Genomic DNA, 24,030 nt, shown 5'->3' with positions numbered 1-24,030 from the left:
AAGGCAAGAGGATGGTGTGTCTCCATTGATTACTAGAGCTGCACATGAACTTTCACACAGTCATTGACATTGGTTCAAGGAGACGTGTAAGCCATCGGATTTCTCATGTGGATACTCTGCTTCTAAGTGGAACATAATCAACATGGTAAGCACATTGTATTAATTCGAGGAAAGGGCAATGAACAGCAGTTTCTCCAGAAAGGAGTGACATTTACTGAATTCATTGCTGATCCGTTTCAATTCAATGTATTTCCACCAGGAAGATATTTTCTTGCCATCGGAGGCTTTTCCAGCAGATGACCAAGCCACAGACCTACAGCGATAAAAACTCGTCAAGCTACTCATGTAAAATGTGGCTTCTGCCGTTGAACATATCTTGTATCTAAATGTTTGGTTTCTGCCATTCTTGGGTCCAAGACTTTAATGCCACCTTGATCCATGGAGAGCCTTTAAATAAGTGCATATGTGTGCGTTTCTTCTAACTGTGTGTGTATGTGCCGCCCATATATAGTGTTGTGTAAACGATTGAACCAATCAAGTATTATTTCAAGACCTTTATTGGTATGTCAACAGAAAGAGACGAAAAGAAACCAAGAACCAAGTCTCCCAAGGTGGGTGTGATATCTTTTCACCTCCTTCAGTGGGGTTTCACGTTTCCCACAGTTTCCAAACTCTTTTTTGTGACCTTGTTTCTCAGGTTTTTTTTTTTTTAATTTGTTTATGCAATTCAGTTTATTGGTATTTTATAACACAAAAACAAACAGCACTTCATGCTGCCATTACTCTCCCCCTTCCTTTTCCCTCCCCCATATCTTGTCGGAGCTTTAGTGCTATTCGCGAATCCTGGTGCATTATTGTCCCATGTGCTGAGTTGCTGCAATCATACATCTATATAGTGGTGATGGCACTTATTCACAGTACACCTCAGATCATGCTGTCATGCTGTCATGCTGTCACGGTAAAACACTTTGTTTATGCTACTTAACATTCAGCCTCTATTGCGGCTGGTTCATCTGCGCTATCTTCGGATTGTCGGGTCAAATGTTGTGTGCATGCGTCCCACATTTTGCCAGCGTTACCTCGGCTATGACTCATTGATCCACAGCCATTTTCCATATCAAGACAATATGTTATGTCTAATTTCCAAAGTGAGTGTCTTGGGCTCCTTGACCCACCCCAGTGCATCACTACCTGCCGTTTGGGCCAGTAGAAGTAGTAGGCTAACCAATTTCCTGGTATGTTTGGGAATTTCTTTGGTGTAACTCAATAAACCTATTAACAGATCTGAATGTATTAGTTGGCCCGTTATATCGCTGACAGTCTCAAATACCTCCTCCCAGTATTGCTGTATAGCTGGACAGTTCCAAGACACGTGAAGGAAGTCTGCCTGTTCAGTGTTACATCTTTTCAATTGCCCTGTGGTTGTCTGGGTAGTATTCCTTTAATTTGGCCCCGGGTGTGATAGAACTGGTGAATGTATTTGAAGTGAATCAGTTTGAAACATGCGTTAATGGCTCCCTTTCTAATCCCCATACAGCAGAACGCCCATACCTCCTCCGGAATTTCTCTCCCCAAGGATTTTTCCCATTTTGACTTCGGCGAGGTTCTAACACTACTGTTCATATACATGGCGTATAGCTGCGGTAGTTACTTTACCACCAACCACTCCCTGCAGTGTCTTATCCAGCATGAGAGAGATCTGGGGCTGATCCGGAAGTGTAGTGAACATCTGAGCCAGACCCACCCGTAAGCGAAAGTACATAAAAATGTCCAAGGACGACATTTCCTCTTGTAGTTCCTGCAGTCACAAATCCCCCTTCTGGGAAGATATCCCCAAATCTCACTATTCCCAGCCTTTTTTTATCAAACCTACAAAGCCTGGCACATATATCACAGGGAGCCTGGGGGAGTAGTGAGCCTCTCCCTTCTTTCTATGTTCAAGACGTACCCATGCTCTGCAAGTCACATCAACTAGGTTTCGTGTTGAGTGTGCTCTGTTTGGTGCTGTGAGTATGATTGATCTGAGAAGGTCTGGTGCTGCCACTGCCCTTTCTACCTCCCACATGTCTCCTGTCCCCCTGTGTTCCATACCAGTGTTTTAAGTATCCTGCCTGAGCCACATAGTAGTATATTTCAAGGTCAGGTAGTGACAGGCCCACTGCGAAGATCGCCATCAGTAACATATCCCAGGATACTCTGGGGGGTTTCCCGCCCATAGGAACTGTGAATTGATTGATTTTGCATTCTTAAAGTATGCCCTGGGCACCACTATCAGAGTATTCAGAAACACATAGAGTAACCCGGGGAGCAGTGTCATCTTCACTAGGGATACCTGGCTATATAGGTTCAAGCGGAGGTACTGCCACCGTGTCACTGCTGCTCGGGTTTGATTCAAAACTCTCAGATAATTGCTATGGTATACCACTGTTTCGTCCCTAGCGATATTGATACCCAAATAGCGAGTCTGAGTCATATGCCACTGGAAACCCCAGTTATCCTGATATCGTTCAACTGCCTCTGTCAGTGGGAAGAGTACTGATTTAGAGGCGTTCACTTTCAGGCCAGATGTTTTCTAAAGCTCTGGACATCCCTCATTATGGGATCTAGATTTGTCTTAGGGTCCCTGACGAACAGCAACATATTGTCTGTTTATAGTGAGTTTACTACCATGTGGGTGCAGCTGCACCCCTTGGGCTATGTGCTTCTCCCATATCTGTTCTGCTAATGGCTTGATCGCTAAAGCGAAGAGTAGCAGCGGGAGTGGGCACCCTTGTCGGGGGCCCCCTCTCTAGGACCATTTGCGGTGTCATCTGGCCATTCACCCTCACCCTGGCCACCGGCTGCATGTATAACAGCCAGACCATAGTGATAAATCCTGCACCCAGTCCCATCTGTCGCAGTACAGTGATCAGGAACGGCCGTTTGACCGAATTGAATGCCTTTGTGGCGTCTAGTAAGCCTGCCACCACCGGGACCTTGGGTGAAATTGCTGACATCCCAAACATCCTGCGAAGACCGTGGGAAGTGGATCGTCCTGGGATGAAGCCCGATTGATCTGCACGGACAATAGTCCACAACAGCGGTGATAACCTAGACGCTAAGGTTTTGGTCTGGATTTTGTTTTCTGAATTAACGAGATCGGCCAATAGGATGAACATTCCTTGCTGGGCTTATCCGGCTTTAACAGTACTACGACCACCGCCTCCCTCAGTGTGTCCGGTAGGGACCCACTCTCCAGGCTTTGTTGATACATACTCAACAGATAGGGCCTAAGCCTCTCGGCGTAGTGTTTATAGAATTCTGCCATGAACCCATCGGGTCCCGGTGACTCCCTGTTTGGCAAAGACTTAATGGTATTCAGTACTTCGGATAACGCCAACGGGTGGTTCAATAGTTCTCTTTGGTCTTCGGAACACTAGTGCAGTGCCACCTGCACCAGGTATTCCTCTATATCTGAAGGAGAGGCCTGTGTCTTAGAGGAATATAAATGACTATAAAATTTAAAGAACTGCCATACTATTTCGGTTTCTTCGAATTGATCTCTCCCCCAATCTTCCACATTGGCCTGGATCCGTCCGTGCACCTCATCCATTTTGGTTGCCGTAACTCATCCATTTTGGTTGCCCTAGCCAATGTCCGGCTGGGTTTATGCCCCTCCCCATATTAGCGCACGTTTGCCTGATTGCTGATATATTTCACCTCCTGTAGTGCTAAGTCTTGGAATGCCTGTAGTTGGTTTCAGATCTCGGCTTGTTACAATCCATGAGGTTCGAGGATGCAGTTTGCAGCATGTGTATACTGCCCTCCTTGATTTCTAGTTCACGCCTTATCTGCCTAAGAATCCCTGTCTCCTTGGAAATACATTCCCCTCTCAACACACACTTAAAACCTTCCCACAGAGTCCCTGCTGACTGCACTGAACCCTCATTCTCTTCAAAGTAGTTGTCTATTGCTGTGGTTATACAGTCTCGAAAAACCGTATCAGTAAGACCCTCGCTTTTGAAGCCCAGGGGTTTTTTTTCTGTTCCCTTCCGGACAAGTTCACCTCTAACACGACGGGGGCATGATCAGACAGAATGTGTGCATGTATTCCCACCTCCACCCCCCGATCCATTAGGGAGTGCGATACCAGGAAGAAATCTATCCTTGATGCTGAGTTGTGGGGGTTCAAATGGCATGTATATTGTCTCACTGCATGATTACGGATTCTCCACACATCGATATGACATGAAATGTTCATACCCTGCAACCTATTTGTCCCCCTATTCCCAGATCTCTGAGAGCCGCCAGACCAGTCCAATGCCGGTTGCATCATTGCATTGAAATCCCTAGCCCAGATAATCTTCCCATGCGGTAGCTCCCCAAGTTGTCGATCCACCACTCCAGCGTGTCCACCTTATTTGAGGCCATAGTAATTAATTAGTGTAGTGCCTTGAACGATGAAGCCTCTGCCCCCCTCATCCTTCACTACTGTGGTCTGATGGAACCCCACATTGCTGTGTATCAAGGTGCACACCCCCCTTGCATATGACGTGTTCAAGGAGAAATACCTGTGACAACCCCAAGCCCTCTCAAACCTGGATTCCATGTCTGAAGTGAGGTGAGCTTCTTGTAAGAAATCAATTTCCACTTTATGCCGCTGCATATACAGCAGTATTTTCAGGTATTTGGTGGGGCATTTCAACCTCCTTATATTCCATGTGCAAAGTTTAAGTGTAGCCATGTGTTGAAAGTAACAGGTAAAACCGGCACACTACCAGTTGTGCCCACATGGCAAGTGTTGTCAGGGCTGACCTTTGTGCCCATTCATGCCTGATTGGTGACTCATAGTCTGTGCCTGTAAAACCATTTTGATAGATGCCGGATAAGGTGTGAATATTGTGAAAGGTGTACACTGCGTCCCCTCTCCCCCACTGACAACCCCAACTCTATAGTGAATCCTGAGTCCCATCCCTTCCTCCTTCCCCTCCCTGAGCTTACCCCCTACCCCTCTGCTGACTACCCCAACTGATCAGCTGTCTCTCCTTTCTGAACATGTGTCCTAACAAGCCACTGCTCGGAGGGCTACTATGAGCGCAACCTCCTGATGCATTCCAATAAACCTTTATTCCCCCCACATATTGAGGGTGTATCCTTGTTGGTGGTACAATTAAGTAATTGCAAAAGGATTTGTTCCGTTTGGCATAATCTGTCCTTGTTCCCTCGTCGTCTGGGGTTTCTCAGCAATGATTCCAAGAACGCTGCGGCCTCCCCGGAAACAACATTGCATACTTTATCCCTCGGTCCCGCAGCAATTTCTTGACTTCCAGAAACGTCTTCTGCAACGCTTGCACCTTGTCTGAGAGATCAGGAAACAGTTTGATTGTACTGTCCATGTACTGAACTGTCCCCTTCTCCCGAGCCTTGCGTAGTTGAGCCACATCCTGGTCCTGATAGTTTAGTAATCATGCTATCACTGGGCGTGGTGATGCCCCTGGAATGGGTCTCCTTCCACTCAGTATCCTGTGTGCTCTTTCCACGATGCACAACTCCTAAAACCCATCGGGGCCTAGAGCTTCTCGTAGTTTGCTTCTACCAGGGTTTCCATATATTTCCGTCTGTTCTGAATGACCTATGATCGTGATGTTATTTCTCATTGATCTGGATTCCAGATCATCCGGTTTGTCCTCAAGTTCCTACAGGGCTCTTCTCACTGCAGGCATCTCTCTGGCAGTGGAGCTGGAGACATCCTCCACTTCTGAGACCCTCCTTTCTGCCTAATCTAGTTGTTCACCATGCTTGTCTAAACAGGCCTGCATGTGGTCTACCTTGCAGGTCAGGGAGTCCAGTTTACAGTCCTGGGATTGAATGCTGGATTGCAGATGTGTGAACATCTCTTCAATGTCTCGAAATGCATCTGCTGGGTCTTGAGCTGAGGCCTGCGGGTCCACCTCGCACGCGGCCTCCCTTGTTTTGTGGTTTTTGACTGGAGCAGGTGGCTCAAAGTGCAATTTGGCTTGGTGTTTGCTTCCTTGCCGTCATTTCTGTCCGAACCCGTGATGCCTCGCTTTCCCATCAGCGTGTGCAGTCAATGTTTCTTTTGATAGCTGTGCCCCTGAACCTCAGATGTTGCTTTGCGGTCTTTCCTGTGTGACAATTCCACTACTGCGATACCCGCAAGATCCAGGCGAAATTCTTTTTCAGCTCTGAGGTGCTTTTTTTTTATGTCCTAGTGGGCCCACAGTGGTGATTGTGGGTGGGTGCGCCTCTCTGTACTCACCATCATGAAATTGGGGTGGTCCAGGTTGTAACTGCACAGTGGTGATATGCTAGTGTCCAATGATCATATATGGGTCCAAGTCTGTCACGGGGCCAGTGGATGTGAACACCCTGCCCGTATGGTAAATGTTCAGCTGTGGCCAATAGTGAAGTCTAGGTAAGTTTGTCCCCTGTAGGGTCTTAGGCCAGGCCTACGCCTGCTGTCCGTGGGTTATGTGGGATGTGTAGACCGTTTCGGCACGTGTGATGCACTCTGTGAGGTGCCTGGCTTCTCAGTGTTGTGGTGGCCTCAGGATACAAGATATGGCTCCAACCTTGCAGATCTGATATATTCAGGGCATATGCAGGTGTTGCTGATCTCAGCACTCATGCCTTTCGTGAGAGGGTGCAGAGTAGTACATGTAGTTTCCCTCAGCCTGCCATGTGCTCATCGCATGCACATCACCCCTCCGTCATCAGCTACACACAGCTCCTTGTTCAAGAATGCTCTCCGGGGCTCTGTCACACCGAATAGTATTGTAGTGCTGTTACTCCTGTGATACGGAGTGTGCCGTTTGGCTTCCAACCTGAGTCCTCTCACGTTATTGGCTTCAGTTTGAAGTGTACAGCATATGCCTGGAACACGCGAGTGCCATGCCAGTGTGTGCCCCACGTCTCCCCACAGGCACACCACGCTATCTTTTTTCTCTTCTGGTGGTGATGTGCCCGTCCTCGTGGTGCAGCGCTCCATTGACTGAAGGTGCACACATGGAGCTTCCGCTCCACAGTCCTTGGGTCTTGTGCAGATTTACAGATATGCAGGGCGAGGGACACCTCCACCACCACCCCCGGTTTCATGGGTTGGCCGCCATGTACCTGAGCCTGAGCGCTTGGTGGGGACTGCAGCAGAGCGGGGGGGGCCCAACCTTTTCTCTTCGTGTGCAGCAGGTGGGGTGCACCTCGCCGGGCCGGTCCTAGGTCCCATTGCCTGTCGGCAGAGAGCGCCACTGAGGCAGTCGTGGCTCTAGGCGTCCTGCCTTCTGGTTCGGTCTATTCCAGTTTCACGGGTGGAGGGGGGCCAGCTTTCACCCACTCTAGGCTCCGTCCCCGCTGCCTTTGTGTTATGTGTCCTGCTGCTCTGTGGGGGGATTCACATGTCCAAGCCTCTACGGTCCTTCCAGCTCTGCTTACAGTGTCTCGGCAGGCTCTGGTCCTGGACCCACCAGTCAACCGCAGCACTTCGTCTCCTTTAGTCGTTCATGATGGATTGCTCCTCTTTGTTTGTGCCAGTATCTTTGTGGCCCTCGGGCACCTGTCGGATGATGTTAAGTCCTGATTCCCAAAAGCAGGGCGCTCGCGCCGCACCACCACCCGCGAGGACGGTTCCTGTCCCATGCCACTGGATGTGTCCGCAAAATGCTCAATGCAGATGTGGAGATCCGGTGGCCAGCCACTGTACCCCATCGTCTTACCAGATGTTAGGCTCCCCGCAGTTCACCGCACTTGTTAGAAGTCGAATGTGCAGAGCTCTTCCACTTTCCCCCACTGGCCCAGTGGTCTCCAGTCACCGCTGTTGCAAAGGAGGCTTTGGGCACGCCTCAGGGCTCCTCCTTCCTGCCCCGCGAGGTCCCCAGACCATCCGCATGCCGCCCCATGGGCTTGGTTTCAGGGTTTCCCCGCTCTGATTTTCTTCAGAATTTCTTCAGGGTATGCCAGACTAGCTTCTGCCTCGTTATCTGCATTCATTGGAGAGTTCCAGCAGAGGAACCTACCAAGTATTGGGCCAGATGTCAGTTAGGTGGCGCACAGCTCATGGGCTTGCAGCCATCTTTGTCAGGCTCTCTAGCGCCTCCCCCCCTTGTTCCTCAGGGTAGACCAGCCTCACCATCACTTAGCTGGTGGTACAGCCACAGTATCCCTATCAGCAAAGTGCTCTCGGCTGCATTTGATGCAGTCAACCACTGTATCCTCCTGTGCCTCCTCGCCGACAGGATGGTATTCTCTGGCACTTTACTTAATTTGTTTAACTCCTACATGTTGGTCAGACACAGGCATTCTAGATGAGCATGTTGCATTGTAATCGACTCCCAGGCTCCTGCAGAGTTCCCCTAAGGTTCATCCTCTAACCAATCCTTTTTAAACTTTACATGGAGCATCAGTGTAAAGACTATGATATAGTCATCCACCAATACAATGATGATATTCCGTTGTACATGAGAATGAAAAGTCCACATGATGTCAGTCGTCTCTGTGATTACCAAGCCATCACCCAGTCCTAGATGTCAGCTGCTTACCTCATACTTAACACAGCACAGATGAACTTCATCCTCATCGACCACCCCCCGCTATACAACAACTTTTCCAACAAAGGCTCAATGATATGTACCTAGAAGGATTGAATCTCTTGGATTCAGCAAAATCCTTAGGTTTCAACCTGTCCTTCCAATAACACACAGTCAAGAAGGCCCAAACACCCTCACCTTTCACAAAATCAAACCCTTCACCCGACTGCAGGACTTCTGCACTGTCATGCAGGCCCTTGAAAACTTTCAAATCAATGGGGGAAATGCCCTACTAACAGGACTCCCAACCGCTCCCTCATTTCCTCTAAAAGCAGTCCCCCACAATCCAACACGTCTTATTATGAATGCACAGAAATTGACTTAATCACTCCCAAACTACATTGGCTTCCTCTCCAGAACTGTTCAAGACTGCATGTATAATATATAAGCAGTCACAAGTAATACACCAGCGTACCTGGCAACTAAGCGCCACATATCTAGAGGCACATGCTCTTTGCAACTAGCTTGAATCACAGCAAGTCTGCAAACAAGAGGACCCGCAAAAAATAATTTTCTTGTTACGCACCCACCCTCTGGAATTATAAACTCAGAATGCCCCCACAATTCTCCAATTTCACAAATCCCTCAAAACGTGGCTTTTTCAACCGCACCCGGCCATGGACTAATCCGATGGATGCACAGGATGCAACTCACAGTATTGCCCTACTGTTAAAAGATGTCAGCCCAAATGCTGGCTAACCAAACCATGTTCCTCGCTGCTCTCGATCCAGGCCCTTGCTTTAAACAATAGAAAACAATGAAGGTGAGATGGATCTCATGGATAATGGCTATGGACACAAAGCCCTTCATCCTCTCTGATATCCCTATTACTTCTAATCTACTCCTTCTATGTCTCCCTGGCTGGGGTCTCATTCCTTCTCACACTTTATTAGCTTATCTTGGCCGACCTTGCCTCTGTATACTTTTCTGTTCTTTTTAACTAGCAGGCTGTCCTTGACTTCAGCTGTTTGTCTCTCCATTCTCCTCCAAACCTTCTCTTACTCTGATGCTGCCAGCTTCTCATCCACCTCTGAAACTCATCCAAAACAGGACTGAGAGACTTGTCCTTGGCCTCAAGCCCAGGGATCGTATCTCACCAGGACTGAAATATCTGCACTGGCACCAAGTGGCAGCAAGGATTAAGTTCAAAACCCTCTGCATTGTCCACAAGGCCTTCTGAGGCCTGGGACCTCAATACCTTCAACTCTCTCTTCCTAAATATCTTCCCTCTAGAGCTCGTCGCTCATCCACCTCCATCTCCCTCCGGGTCAGTCGCTTGTCCAAACAGCAATTTGGTGGTAGATCTCTTTCTTCTGCTGGGGCCTCCCTCTAGAACAGACTCCATGCTTCTCTGGAACCTGAGGAGAACCATCTCCGGTTCTGGAAGCACCTTAAGACCTTCCCCTTTGCTTCTGCGTTCTCCCCTGCTGATCTCCTGGCTGAATCTTGCACTCAGTGACTGTTCTGTATCCCTACAGCCCCTATTAGCACTTGACACCCGATGTCTGAACTTACCTATGCACTATTATGTATTGTCCTTATTTATCTTACTGTTATCCTATGTACTGCACTGTCCACCCCCCTTCCCCCCCACACTCCCCCCCCCGCATTTGTGCAATCTCAATATCACCTGGCCTAGTAGGATTGTTGTATGTTTCCCCTCCCTTGCCTCGTTGCATCTTGAAACACTGTGTATAGGTGCGTTATAAATGCCATATATCATATTATACCTCCAATAATGCCATGCCTCTATTGTTGTTGTTATGGCCACCTCCTCGTACTTGGATACCACTAACTCTCTTATGTTTCAACTAACTCCTCCTCTGATACCACCTACTCCTTTGTTGCTGCCAACATCTGCTCCACTCTCTTCTCCCACTCTCAACACAGCATCTTTAAATTGCCCCCTAACAAATCCAATACTGTGCCATTGTTAATCACAACCAGTTCCAACAGCCCACACTGCCGGACTGTAGCTGGGTATTTTGATAGTGTGCTACCTTCTCCCTTGAGTGGATCTCATTGAGAGGTTAAGCAGCTATGACTGCAAACTTGGTGAGGCCTGTGTTTGACTGTCCTTGGGTGTGTCTGGGGTGCTTGGAGTGCTAGAGGCTGCCTGGGTCAAGTCTGTAATGGGCTAGTTCTAGAATGCCTAGGTTCGACAGGGATGCAGCAGTATAACTGTCTCCTGCCAAATGATGCTGACCAAGGCAGGGTGACCAGGGGATCTTCACGATGCCAACCCCAAGCGCAAAATCCACTGACAAATCTGAAATTGGCCTAAAATAGGGATTCGGAGGAGCAGAAAAGAATGTGTCCTAGTTGTCATCCTATCATAAGCCATGTGTTTATTCATTTTAAAGTAATACATTTTTAACATGAGGAGATCATTGATTTCTGTGATACCTGCTTTACCATCAGTTATGGTTTGACACTGTCAATCAAAATAAACAAATCCATGTTATTTACCAGTCCAAAACAGCCTGGGTTCTTACAGAAGAATCTCTTTTCAAAGTCTTCGCCTCGGGGACCGTCCATATTTTCTTGCATTCACTATGCCTTTCCTGCTCTAGGATGAAGGAATTCAGACATCATCAGTGAGAAATGTAAAGTTAGATCTGCTGTAAAGCGGGGTTCTCCTCGGACTGACCATGGGATAGATCTATGAAAGAGTCAATGTATTGAACGTAGTATATGCCTGATGCTGTTCCTTCACTGTTCAAAGAACTACAAATTATCACTATTGCCCTATGTTTGACACTTGTCTATCTAGTCTGCAAGCTTGCATTGGTTTGCATCCTCTCCCATCACACTATTATAGAATGATTTGCTGGATGATCATAAATGGAGAATATGATGCAGCCAAATTCTCAAATCCAAACCGCAGTGTTGGTTCCAGAAAGTGATAGCTATAGATATAGATTCTATTCAGAAGTGGCAGAGGGAAGAATATACTGTTTTCATCTGGATTATTGATCGATGAATAATAATATGGGTGCATGGTCAGGGAAAGGAAGAAACATATGAAAATAATGAATGGGCTAAATATATGTATTGGATGTACGAACTACATTAGTGTATTTGCACTATGAGACTAACCATATCTTGAAAAAGATCATACATTTAGTGAAAGTGATCTATTGTATAATTAGACACAATTGCTAAATACCTTGCAATATCAAAACATTCTGTTTTGTGCAATCAAAGGGTAACCCTATCACTTATTCTGTTGATCTCAGATGGATACACACATGTTTGACTCAGGAGTGCAGGTATTCAAATCTGTGAATTGCACATTATACACCGGTCTCTGTAGAAAGGGCTAATCACTAAGCTGTTATATGTTAGCTGTTGCATAATATGTCGATCCCATGTTATGCAAATGATATGTGGTTATTGTGCCCTGTGAACTATGTTTTGAAAATTGCACGGTCACTACTGAAATTGCCCTATTACAGTTACCACTAGAGTAGATCTTGTGCTGAATCCAGGGAATATGCCCCCTCTCCTCAAGGGAGAGCCACTCCCTTTGAGACTAGGAAGGGGAGCCCACTATGCCTAAAAGCCCGTAGGGGACAGGGAGAGCATGATTCCACTGGAGGTGACCACCCCACCCCTTTAGAGGACAAGACAGCCCTTGACAGGACATGTTACCCTCTCTTGTGTCAGGAAGGCAATTCATTTATTGGCTATATGGGAATTGCACCAGGCAACTTTCTGAATATTCCTAGAGAGGTACCTGGTATGGCTTCTGACCCTTTACTGATATCATTGTACAATGCACAGGACCAATGGAGTGTTCTTTCTCCTTCCAACAAGGGACATCAATGGACCGTGTGTTTCAACATGAAGAGAGTGAGCAGAAGGTGGAGATGAAAACCTGCCTAGCCAAGATGTAGGGATGGGGCCATACCCCTTTGAGACAGAGTCAGAAAGTAGTCTATGCAGATGGCATGGAGTGCAGAGGAGCGAGAAAGACTGCGGTATGCTGCTACCTGCAACCAGGCTGGGAGCGTGAGAAACCTGGCCCGCGGAACAAAGAATAGAGGCAAGCACATGAAACGTGGTCAACTCTGTCTGCTATAAAGGGTGCCAGAGTTTTGTCATGAACCGACAGGAAGCACTAAGGCCCACACACTGATGTGAAAGACTGAGGGGTAGCCGGAACTGCACTGCTGCCTCCCCTGAAGAATGCCACCATAGCAAGCCAGGAATTCAGTGCATTCTGGGAAACTGGAGAGTGGTGGACAGGCCTGGCTATATAACACGCTGGGGTGACAAGACGAAGAGCCCAAGAAGGGGGTGGGGGGGAGACATCAGAGATGGGGCAAGAATTTATATACACCAAGGCAAGGTGAGAAGGCAAAGATCCCAAGAGGTGCTAAGGTACCAATAGCCTGAGATGGGGGAACATCTGTATATCCCAAGCTGGGCTGAGAAGGTGAAAGAGCCCAAAGAAGGACTGAGGGACCAAACCGCTCCAGCTTTGCTGAGAGCAGATACCCCATGAGCGTGGATCCTGGCGTCCTGAGGCAATCGAACCAAAGGAAAAACAGAATCTCAAGATAAAATTAATTGGAATATTTCTGAAAATAAGAAAACTGAAAAAATGAGAGAAATTATAATGATAAAAGATATGAGAATTCAGAGAGAAGAATGTTTACAACAAAAAGAATTGAAATTTAGTAGCTCTCCTGAAGAACCACAGACATCTTCCGTGGGGAAACAATGTGTTGAGAGTAACAAATGTGAACAGAGAGAAACACACATGAATATATGGAAATTGATAAATACATGAATGGAAATCAGAATTGCATGAACATTTATGCAAAAAATAAATATAATTCATGGAATAACAATTCATGTGTTATCTATATTGTTTATACCAGAAGCACAACCCACAAAAGTGTTTTTTCAAAAAGAAAATTTACTCCATGAGGGTGTGTGAAACCCAAGACCCCAGCAAGGGTTAGGATCAAAAGGCGCTCTGAACCAAGCCAGAAGAAGCCTGGCTATCTAAGGATACTTGTGAGGACTTTGTACAGGAATGAAACTGAATAGCAGGCCAGGAGCCCTCAAAACATTCACTATTCCCTTGTACCACAGACAAGAAGCCCTAAGGAGACATTCACCATTTGTGCTAGAACTGTATTTAAGGCAAAAGGCCCTGAAGATAATATTGGATTTCTGCTTAGGGAAAGAAACCCTTGTCCAAACTTAAGACACTGCAGTGTGGGGCAGAAAACCACCAAGCCAAGAATATATCATGTGGGCAAAAGGCCCTTAAGTGCTTGTGTTCTGATTAAGATTATTTTCTTTGTAGTGGTGGGGATCAAGCTAGTCTAGGTTTCTACACAGTGGACACACTTTATTTTGTACGACATCCTGATGTACACCCTTTGAACTATTATATTTCTTTTACTGTAGGGACCAAATTCCTAGGGCTGGTATAGGGTTTTCGGGAACAAAAATAAAAGCATTGAGGTATAACCACAGGAGTTGTTTGTCTCTTGATTCTGACTTTCCACAATTCCCATCCCTATTATTTGCCATCATTTTCCATCGCTATAAAACTAATTTCTATGTTCTCATACGTTGGACATGCTGTAGAGTTTCTTTCTGTTCCTTGGTGGAGAATAAATCCCTATGGTACTGATTGCATAAAGACAAGTCAATTAGTAAATATAAGTAGGTGCACCTTGCTAGATTGATTATTAAACATGCAACAGTAGTCTGGTACAGATTATTAAGGGGAATGATTGCTACTACAGTTATCTCTTACCGGTGTTATGCGCTAAACAATGGGTTATGGAAGTGTACGATAAAATTGAGAAAACTTACAGCTCTTGAATACTTTTAAAGAGATGCATGCTTCTCATTTCAACAGGATCAATTTTGATCCTGCTATACAGAACTTTTTTCAGACAAGGTTAATAACAAATCAATGGAAAGAAATCAGACATAGTGGTTTTAGTGCATTAAGATAGCAATTGGTAGACTAAATGTGTTATCCATATAAACAGCTTAAAGAGTTGCAGCATCACAGTATCTTTTGTGTTTACGCACTAGTTTGCTATTGTTGTCTGTCCTGCACTAGCCCTTGAGTTTCACATGGAGCCATATCCTGAAGTTCTTATAAGATTACTCTAGGTTCTCGAGGTCTTAGGGAGGGCACCGTTTCACCCTGAATTCCACAATTGAGTAGTCCTGGGTGTCTGTCTAACACCCACTCACTCCCCAGTAAGTGACAGTCCTTTTGATAATTTCCAGGCAAACACTACCTGACTACATTAAACAGGCCTGCATTACTGGCAAAAGTGTGGGTTCCTGAGCAGGAAGGAGATGTTTGTCTCTGCGGAAAGATGGCAAGAGCCATAGATGTCACCATGCAATTTGCAAAGGTTCCTAAATCTCATCTCTTCCCCTGCTTTCCATTTCCCACCTGACACACTCGCCCACTCTTCTTCAGCTAGAGACATCTGAATCAACTTTAACCCTTCTCACACCTCCTCTATTTTGATCTCCAAAACTGCAATGGCAGCACAATCTCCTAAACATCAGGAAAATCAGGCATCTCCTTTCTTTCAGCATCACCAAGTATCGCTTAACCACTCATCTTCTCTAAACTGGACTACTGTGCATGCACCCTCTTTGGTTTCCCCAACTATGCTTTCTGTCCTCTCAACAAGATCATTAGCTTTGCTACCAGCACTCTCTTTGAACCCCTTACTTCACACCTACTTCCTCGTACCGTCACTGTGTTGGATGGCTGCAAAACAGGGACAGATTTTAATTTCTTCTCCTGGTTCACAAATCTATCCATGCTAAGACATCACTGTATCTATCCTCCTCTATCCAACTCTACAAGACTTCTTGTATTCTCTGCTCTGCCTCCTCAACTACCCTTGTGGCACCTCACCCTCCCTGTGCTTCCTCTTTCTCTCTTTTTGCTCCACTTTCATGGAACTCTCTTCCCCTGGACATCCGAGAAACATCCCACACAGAGTTGTTCAAAATGATACTAAAAGCTTACCTCCTCCCCTCTGAATTACCCTCTTAACCTACCTCTATTCTGCCTTCTAGCTAGCATGTTCCCCTCTTCTGTAATCTACCTGTGCCTCTCATTTGCTCTGCCTCCTTTCTAGCACATCATCCATTATGGTCACATCCCTAACACAGATTGCCATACCATCTACCTGCACTTAAAAATTTCTTTCAGTTGTGTTTGTTAATCTGTGTATGTCCACCCATGTATTGTCGCCAATGACTGTTCCAGTTATTCCCCTCCACAACTTGGTCAGAATGTAACTCAAACTGACCTGTTGTAAGAAACTCACTGCTTCCCATCAAATCCAATGTATTATCTACTGTATATAAATAATATAGAATAAAATGCGTTTCTTGCCATGACAGGTAGTCAATCGAGAAGCCAAAGGGTGGTGGAGGTATGATTAGATTGGTGCTCTCTAGTGATTGTATCATGCAACTGTATTCAGAATAGCTGTGTGCACCTTATCAGGTAGAGTAGAGGCCAATATAAAAGGAATTCCCATAATCTAATTGAGAATATATAGTTCAGTGACCTTGAGACACTGATAATCAAGGGTGATAAAGTGGATATTTTGTTTAAGAAGTATCGGATAATAAAAGTACAAACTGGAAACAAAATATTCTTCAGAGCTTTTGTTCCTTGCCCTCCCTTTGATACCTTCCAACGATCATTCTATGTGCTGGAAGCTTTAGTTAACTCCTGTTTGGACTATAGTAACAGTCTGCTAGCAGGATGCTCGGAGAAACAACTGATGAGACTTTAGAGAGCACAGAATGCTGCAGTCAGGCACATTTTTAAAGTCTCGAAATTGACTGCAATCTCCTCTTTACACAGATCTTTACATTGGCACCCGGTGAAGGAGAGAATTGCTTTCAAAATTCATTGTCTGGTCTCCAGATAATTAGAAGGACTTGCACCATCTTATCTGAGTTAAAACTTAAATGGAATCAACCAAGTTGGTCACTCAGATCTTCTGACAAGCTAGTGCTTCTGGTCCCACCCTACCAATTTGTGTCTAGAGGAGATCAGCATTTTGTGGTCTATCACCTTAAACTCTGGAATTCTATGCCACAGAAACTTCAAAGCATGAGAGAGCTATTATGCTTCCACAAATCATTAACAAATTTGTGTTTTTCATTATTTTTAGCACCATTTTTGACAAAGCTATGTAGTTGAAGTCTTGTGTATCATGTGCACCCAAATGCGGTTTATTCTGCCAGGTTTAGTGTTTTACAAATACTTCAAATATCACCAAAAATGGAGATCCAAGGAGTCTCAGGCAGAGGAAGAGGGTCTGAGGGCAGGCAAGAACCAATCCCAATTCACATATCAAGGCTGTAAGACTCTGACAGGGGTGGGGCCATCAGCCAATCCCCACCCCAGCCACCAAATGAAAAGCACATGAGTTCCTTTCCAACAAAGTAGGATGGAAGGCAAGGCCAAAACCCTACGAAAGGCAGGGCCGTGGCAGAAGGCTGCAGGAGTTTAGAGAAAGAGCTCATTCGATACTGACTGGGGAGGTAAACAGAAGGAGTTTGAGAAGAAGAACCAATAGCCGGACACAGTAGAATGCCGGGGGCTTGGAGCCTGAGGAGAGAGGAAGCTGGAGGAGAGGCCTTAAAGGCTGTAGTAAAGAGAGGAGGCAATAATTAGCAGCATGTAGAAGTGATCCTTTGTTCTTCATTAGTTTGTAGCAATTGGTGCATGTGTGCTCCCTAGACAGTTTTAGATTGAGTTTTAGATTGAGTACACTGTCCCACATTCCCCTTTGTCTTTGTTGCCTCACATGTACAATACAAGCACAACATATCCAGTATAAATATTTACAGAAGATACATCAGCAAAATATATTTAATTATGCTACCCCCAGCCTCTAAAACTGAGGTTATCTTCTTTCTAGACTCTACCATCCCTCCACCAGTGCCTCCCCCTTCTATTTCCCTCCCCCTCTTCTATTGCTTTTTCCCCTGCTGACCGTAACTTGTGTGTAATATTTGACTCCTATTTATCTTTCTCTTCACACATCATACTATTATCTCGACTGTTCTATTGCTCTTCTGTTCTCCTTGGTCTTCCTGCATACAGACTTGCTCCCATCTGCCCAATGTACAATTCCTCTCTGTCTCCTTCTCTCTCTTTCGTCTATTGATTCTATCCACCCAGCCTTACTTTCTCTCTTCACTGGCTTTCCTTTGACTCCAGTTTAACTTCCTTTTTCTAGCATTTCAATACCTTAAAGCTCTTAATCTTTTGTAACATTCTAATTAAAGCAAACCAGTCTCTAAGCGCAGGACTGGGATTCAAGCCTGTGTTGCACTGCATTGTCTTGCTCCTTTTTAACTTTCTTCTCTTGTTTCTTTCTACACTCCTCATTCTCTCAGGTCTGGGTCTCAATGTATTCTTTCTGCCTCTCGCCCCCATTGGACCCTACCTTTTCCATTCTTCCCCCTACTTCCTGCAAAATATTGGAATGGTCTCCCTCTTTCGCTCCACACTATTTCTACTTTCCTGAGTTTAAAAATTACCATAAGAAACATCTTCTTTCCTCTTGATTGAGACGTCCTGACTGATTCATGCATTTATCACTTTTACTGTTTTTGTTTAGCGCTTTGGTGTAAGGTACTATAAATATCCAATCAATACAAATATAAAACATAAACGGGAAAGCCTTGAGGATATGGTTGAAGGTCAAGTGCCCAGAGAGAAAGGGAGGTTCAAAGATGCAGAGGGAGCACCAGGACCAGACCGAACCATCGCTCTTCTCCCTTCAACTCTGGGAATTAGTTGAAGGACAACTGTACCATGTGTGAGAAACCTGAAAGTGTCTCAGTTACTAGTCCCTGGGGATATGATATTGCATTTATAACATGCCTATACACAAGTATTCAAGGCGCGATGAGGCAAGGCAGGGGAAACAGATGGATGACAAAGACAACAATCTTACTAGGCCTAGTGGCATTGAGATTGCACAAGTGCAGAGGAGAGGGGAGGGGAAAAATGCCAGGGGCAGGGGAGGATGGGCAAGTGTTGTACAAGGGGTCAAAAACAACAAGTAGTGCGGCCAGCAGGTGGCAAGTGCAAGGGTTAAGTGCAGACAGCAGGTGTCCAATAAGTGAAGGTAAGGGGACTGTAGGGTTGCAGATACAGACCCAAGTGCAGGGGTTGCCAGGAGACAATGCAGGCGTTTAACTGGGCAGGCAGGGACCTGGGCCCAAATTCGGAGGGTAGCCAGGTGACCAGTGCAGTATCAGACTGGAGATCAGCAGGGGAGAGGAAGAGAGAAGGCAGAAGCAAAGAGGAAAGTATTGAGGTGCTTCCGGAACCAAAGATGGTTCTGCTCAAGTATCAGAGAGGCAGGGAGCCTGTTCCAGAGGGAGACACCAGCCGAAGAAAGAGATCTACCCCCAACTCGTTGCTTGGAGAAGCGACTGACCCTGAGAGAGTTGGAGGAGCGAAGAGCTCAAGTAGGAAGATATTTCCGAAGCGAGAGTGGGGATATTGCGGTCCCAGACCCCAGAAGGCCTTGTGGACAATGCAGATGGTCTTGAACTTGATCCTTGCAGCCACTGGGAGAGATACGATCCCTGGGTTTGAGCCAAAGACAATTCTCACAGTCCTGTCCTGGAAGAGTTGTAGATGGCGGAGAGTGGAGGCAGGCAGATTTAGAAAGAGATTGTTGCAGTAGTCCAGCCTAAAGACAACCAGAGCTCTGGAGACAGTGAGCTTCTGGGGGAAGGTGAGGAACGGAAGAATACCTCTGAGGAGGTGCAGTTGGTAGTGTGACTTCTAAGAGACGTCAGAGATGTGAGGAGAGAAGGAGAGTGTTGACTTGAAGATGGCGCTGAGGTTCTTTGCCTCAGAGGTGGGAGCAGGAAGAGGGCCAACGGAGGCCGACCAGAGAGTGAGAGGAAAGGAAGGTGCAGGTGTGCCGATGAGGAGGATCTCCGTCATACTGGCATTAAGGCAGAGATCATTGGCAGCATACCACTCCTGGATTGCAGACAGACAATGCAAGATGAGAGAAGGAGAAGAGGCAGCAGAGGGGAGCCTGAAAATGAGCTGAGGTGTCATCCACATAGCACTGAAAAATCCGAGAGCAACAATCGGGTCGGTGATAGGTGCCAGGTATTGGTTGAAAAGCCAGGGAGAAAGGTTAGACCCATGTGGAACACCATATGTAGAGAGTGAGATAGAGGAGAAAAAGTACCCAAGTTGGACCTGGGAGGGTTGGTCCGAGAGGAAAGAGGTCAGTCAGGCCAGGGCCCAATCAGTGATACCCAGGTTATCACGAGACAGTTGAGCAGCATGGCATGGTTAACTGCGTCAAAAGCAGAAGAGAGATCGAGTAAGATGAGGACAGAGGGGTGATTAGCATCAAGATTAGAGAGCAGGTCTTCACGGATGTTCAGGAGAGCAGTTTCTGTGCTTCTGGCTTCTCTGAATCCAGACTAATGGTCACAGAGACAACAGAGTCAGTGTGAAGATTAAGCTGGGAGATGGCCAGCTTTTTCAAGAGTTTGCCTAGAAAGGGAGTGATGGAGATCGGGCAATAGTTAGCCAGGCAGGAAGGCTCGTCTGAGGTTTCTCGAGAAGAGGGTACACAAGAGAGTGCTTCAGGGATGAAGGGAAGGTTCCAGTGGCGAAAGAGTGATTGCAGAAGTCAGCCAAGGCTGGAGTGAGGGTGTCTGTGTGGTCCTTGATGCTTTTGGAAGAACAGGGAGGAACCTGTTTTGATAAGACTTTCATAGATAGGACTTGTCTAGAAACCTCATCGCGAGTGAGTAGAGAAGGGGGAAGGAGAGGTGGCCGCAGCTGGGCTAGAGGTAGCGGAGATCTGTCATCTACTTGGCCAGGACATGGACATCACTATTGGATCCAGTTCCTGGGGGTGGATGAGTGCAGGAGGGGGGGTCTTCAGGGAGTGTAAGTGGGACACCAAAGGGTGAGACACGGTATCCCCTTCTTTATGACACCTTTTCCCCATTCTATCCAGTAGGATACTCGGAAACTCTACCCCCCTTTTTCAACACAAAGACTTTCTTACCCTGTGAGTGACAACAGACCAGAGCTGTTTACCTGACATTGTCAGGCAATTGCCCTCTCCCTTCCCCACTGGGAATAAAAGGTGGAGCACAAGGGGACACACGGAGCAAGGCCGAATGCATGAGGAAACCACTATTCCAGGCCGGCAGTTCAAATAGAGGAGAAAGGTGGTGAGACGTGAAAGACGTCAAGGAGGGATTTGCTCTTGCACTTTTCAATCCAGACTCGTGAAGCCTCCAATAAAAGAAACATAAGACCGGGAATTTGCAGCTGGCGAATGGTGTGACGGATGTCAGCGGTACATGGAGCCCTCCCGCACTGATAGCCAGTGCGGGGAGACGTGGCTGCCATCATGGTACTGTCCTTGACTCCACCTGCAAAAGAAATGCCAAAGATGTCAACACAGCCAGTGAGTCAGAAGAACCTGATAGTGGGCTGGACTGTGTTAGACTCAAGGTTGCTGTGGTAATATAAAGAGACAGCAGTGCTTTATGTGCAAACTTGCTACCAGAGATAAAGTGGTCCGGTGCTATGTGGGCGTGTGTTCAGAGGTCTCTGACTGGTACCCTTCTCCTTAACAAACATACGGTATTGAGTTAAAAGGGGAATGAAAATACCAGTACCAAGAGGCCATAGTGAAGGCCAATGTGAGTTGTTAAGGTGGTCATACACAGGTCACGCAAAACCCCTTGTACAATGGAAAGTCTTTGAAATGTTGCAAAAGAGTTTAACAATGTAGAATTGTGAACCCACTTAGGAAATTACGAATCAGGCGTTTGCGCCCGGAGGTGGGGAATGCTTTGAGAACTGGTAACTGTGAATAAACGCATCCTTGCCATAAGCTAACAAAGTGACCCAGCAAGACGTGATCACCCTTCAGAAGTCTTTGTTTAAAATTGGTAAGTGCTGTGAAAGGTCTGATCCCGGATGAAAGGTGGATGTTTAAAAAGACATTGAGACTCTTGAATATTACAAATAAGGAAATTGTAAGTTAAAGGCGATAGTGAACCCGACTGAGGGTTGTCAAGAGAAAAGTTGTGAAGAAGCTAAGTGAACAACATTATGATGATAAGTATGAAATAGACTGAGGGATATCCACAGTGAATGGTTGGTCTGAGTGAAGGAATGGAGCCCGGCTGAGGTGAATCCAAGGTTGAAGAGTAATCACCCTATGTGAAGGTTAAAACAGAACTGTGAGCTCATGCCAGAGAAGCCCGGGAGTGTGCTGTGCTCAAAAGTCCCATCTTGTCCTATGCTGAAAACATGGAGAAGGGAGACCACAGACATAACATCCTGACATACCATTTTGTGAACACTTTTTTTTTTTTTTTCTTGTGAACGTTATCCCACACTATTTTGTAGCATAGCGGTAAGCGGTAAGGATTGGCAATAGGTTTTCTTTATTTGACTAGACACTACTAACATTGTATTCTTATTATGTGATGGTGGTAGCATGCTCCCACCTTAGATTTAGGTTTATATTAGGTGTTCATCTCATCCACTTTGCAGTTTAATAAGCACCCTTGAACTGTGATCACGTGTGCCTGTCTTGCTTTGATACCATGCCTTTCTTACACATGGCACTACCTGCGGTACCCATATATCAACCAAATAGAGACATTGAGCCATTTAACGACGTGTGGACCTGACTCTTTAAACAAAAAATGCTGGACAATCCTTTAACAAAAAGTCGATCACGTCTTCTTGTCACCTTTCTTAGTCCTCCCCAGGTCTCTATATTTTAGTACTTTGAACAAATAGGTACTAAGTGTGAAAAAAAACTTTGACAAAATTAAACCCGACTGCAGTGATGAATAATTTTATTACATTTACTTCACACAATGTATAAAACATGTAAAATTGAAAAAAAAAAATTCTAAATCTTATACAAATCTAAAATACAATTACAAAATCATACAATGCGGTACAAAACCTGGTGTGTTTCAATTATGTAACCTACTTCCTATACAGAACTAGATGGTGTATAGTGCTTCACAAAAACAATACCTTTCCTAAAGAAAGCACAATGGTCAGTAGCCCATAGGTTCCCTTTTAAATGCTGGATACCTTATGTTTACAGCTCTGTATATTGATACCCTTCCTAATGCTACTCAAGGGTTCCACCACAACTGAATTTTTAATGTTGTTTGCGTATTGTCATAAACTCACAATACTACTCAATTGCCCAACATGTTTCGTCCAACAATTCAGTTCTATATAGTGCTCAAGAACTTCATCAGGGGGACCATCTGTACCCTTTAGCTATATTACTTTTCAACATTTCACCATCCGTGACACTTAAAGAAATTTCCAAACTCAGAATATAATTTAAACACAATTCTTGACCTGGGGGAAAGAAAGTAGGGGAGAAATGACAAGAAACAACAGTCATTAGTATTTCAGTAGCTGTTGTATTTCTTAGTAGATATCTCAGTTTATCTAACTAAGGCTTACCGTGTCGTTCAAAAAGTATCGATTAGTCACGGTACCATAGGGGAGGGTCACTACTTGTATGTCGGACCACTCAAATCCTAGAGAGACACAAGCAAAAAAGCACTGTCTTGTAGTCCATGGTCTTCATGGAAAACTACTTGCAGTCATTTCTCCAGCGTGTTGTACTAGCTATTCATAATGTCTTTTAACCAACATTACCATTCAAAAAAACCTTAGGTTTATTCTTCGTACTTGAACTGCAACTCAAAGTTGCTTACTGTATTAGTACCATTAGTTGTTGGAACCACCTGTACGTGGCTAATAGGTCACCATCTTCCACCTTATATACCGAGTGTATCATACCTCCTGCGTGCTGATTAGTCTGATATTTAAAAAAAAATTTTAGATGTAAAAAAAGTTTTGTTTACCAGCTCAGGGCACGCTCACATACCTAATGCCCACGGGACTTCCGCTTCGCGTTGGTAGGCCTTACTGCGTACGTTCACAGCTCATTTATACTTTTAATATTGCCCCCACCTCAAGCCGCAATGCGTCCTTCTTCACGGCAAAAATATTGCCGAGTTGATTGTCTGTTCTAAACAAATATAAAAAACATATCTCTTTCTTAAAAATCGTCGCCCACATCATGGTGCGATTCCACCCTCAGATCACAAAAGAGCTTACCTCTTCCACAGGCTGCTAGGACCTCGTCTGTCACCTCTTTTCGCCATGTACTGCGCTACCGATATTCTAACATGGAAGATTATATCCGGGTGTCAGGCAACACGTACGTTCGGTTCTGATCGCGTCACACGTAATGCGTCTGCATTACCTGGATGGTCACATGATTAACTATGAACGCCTCGCTCTACTCGCTTAACGTTTTGTAGCCTAGGGGACATTGAATTGTGTCCGGGTTTTTAT

The 24,030-nt window shown here is 45.6% G+C and overlaps 1 protein-coding gene across 5 annotated transcripts in view; it reads left to right on the top strand.

The window, feature by feature from the left end:
* The window catches only part of LOC138472431 (chemokine-like protein TAFA-2), a 650,691-nt gene that overhangs the window by 587,854 nt on the left and 38,807 nt on the right, over positions 1 to 24,030 (top strand). The window lies entirely within an intron of this gene.

This window comes from Ambystoma mexicanum, chromosome 8 (genome assembly GCF_040938575.1).
Source record: "Ambystoma mexicanum isolate Mex_15411 chromosome 8, UKY_AmexF1_1, whole genome shotgun sequence".
In the NCBI taxonomy this organism is placed as follows: Eukaryota; Metazoa; Chordata; class Amphibia; order Caudata; family Ambystomatidae; genus Ambystoma; species Ambystoma mexicanum.
The sequence above is the reverse complement of the archived record's forward strand: the minus strand, read 5'-3'. Positions and strand labels throughout refer to the sequence as shown.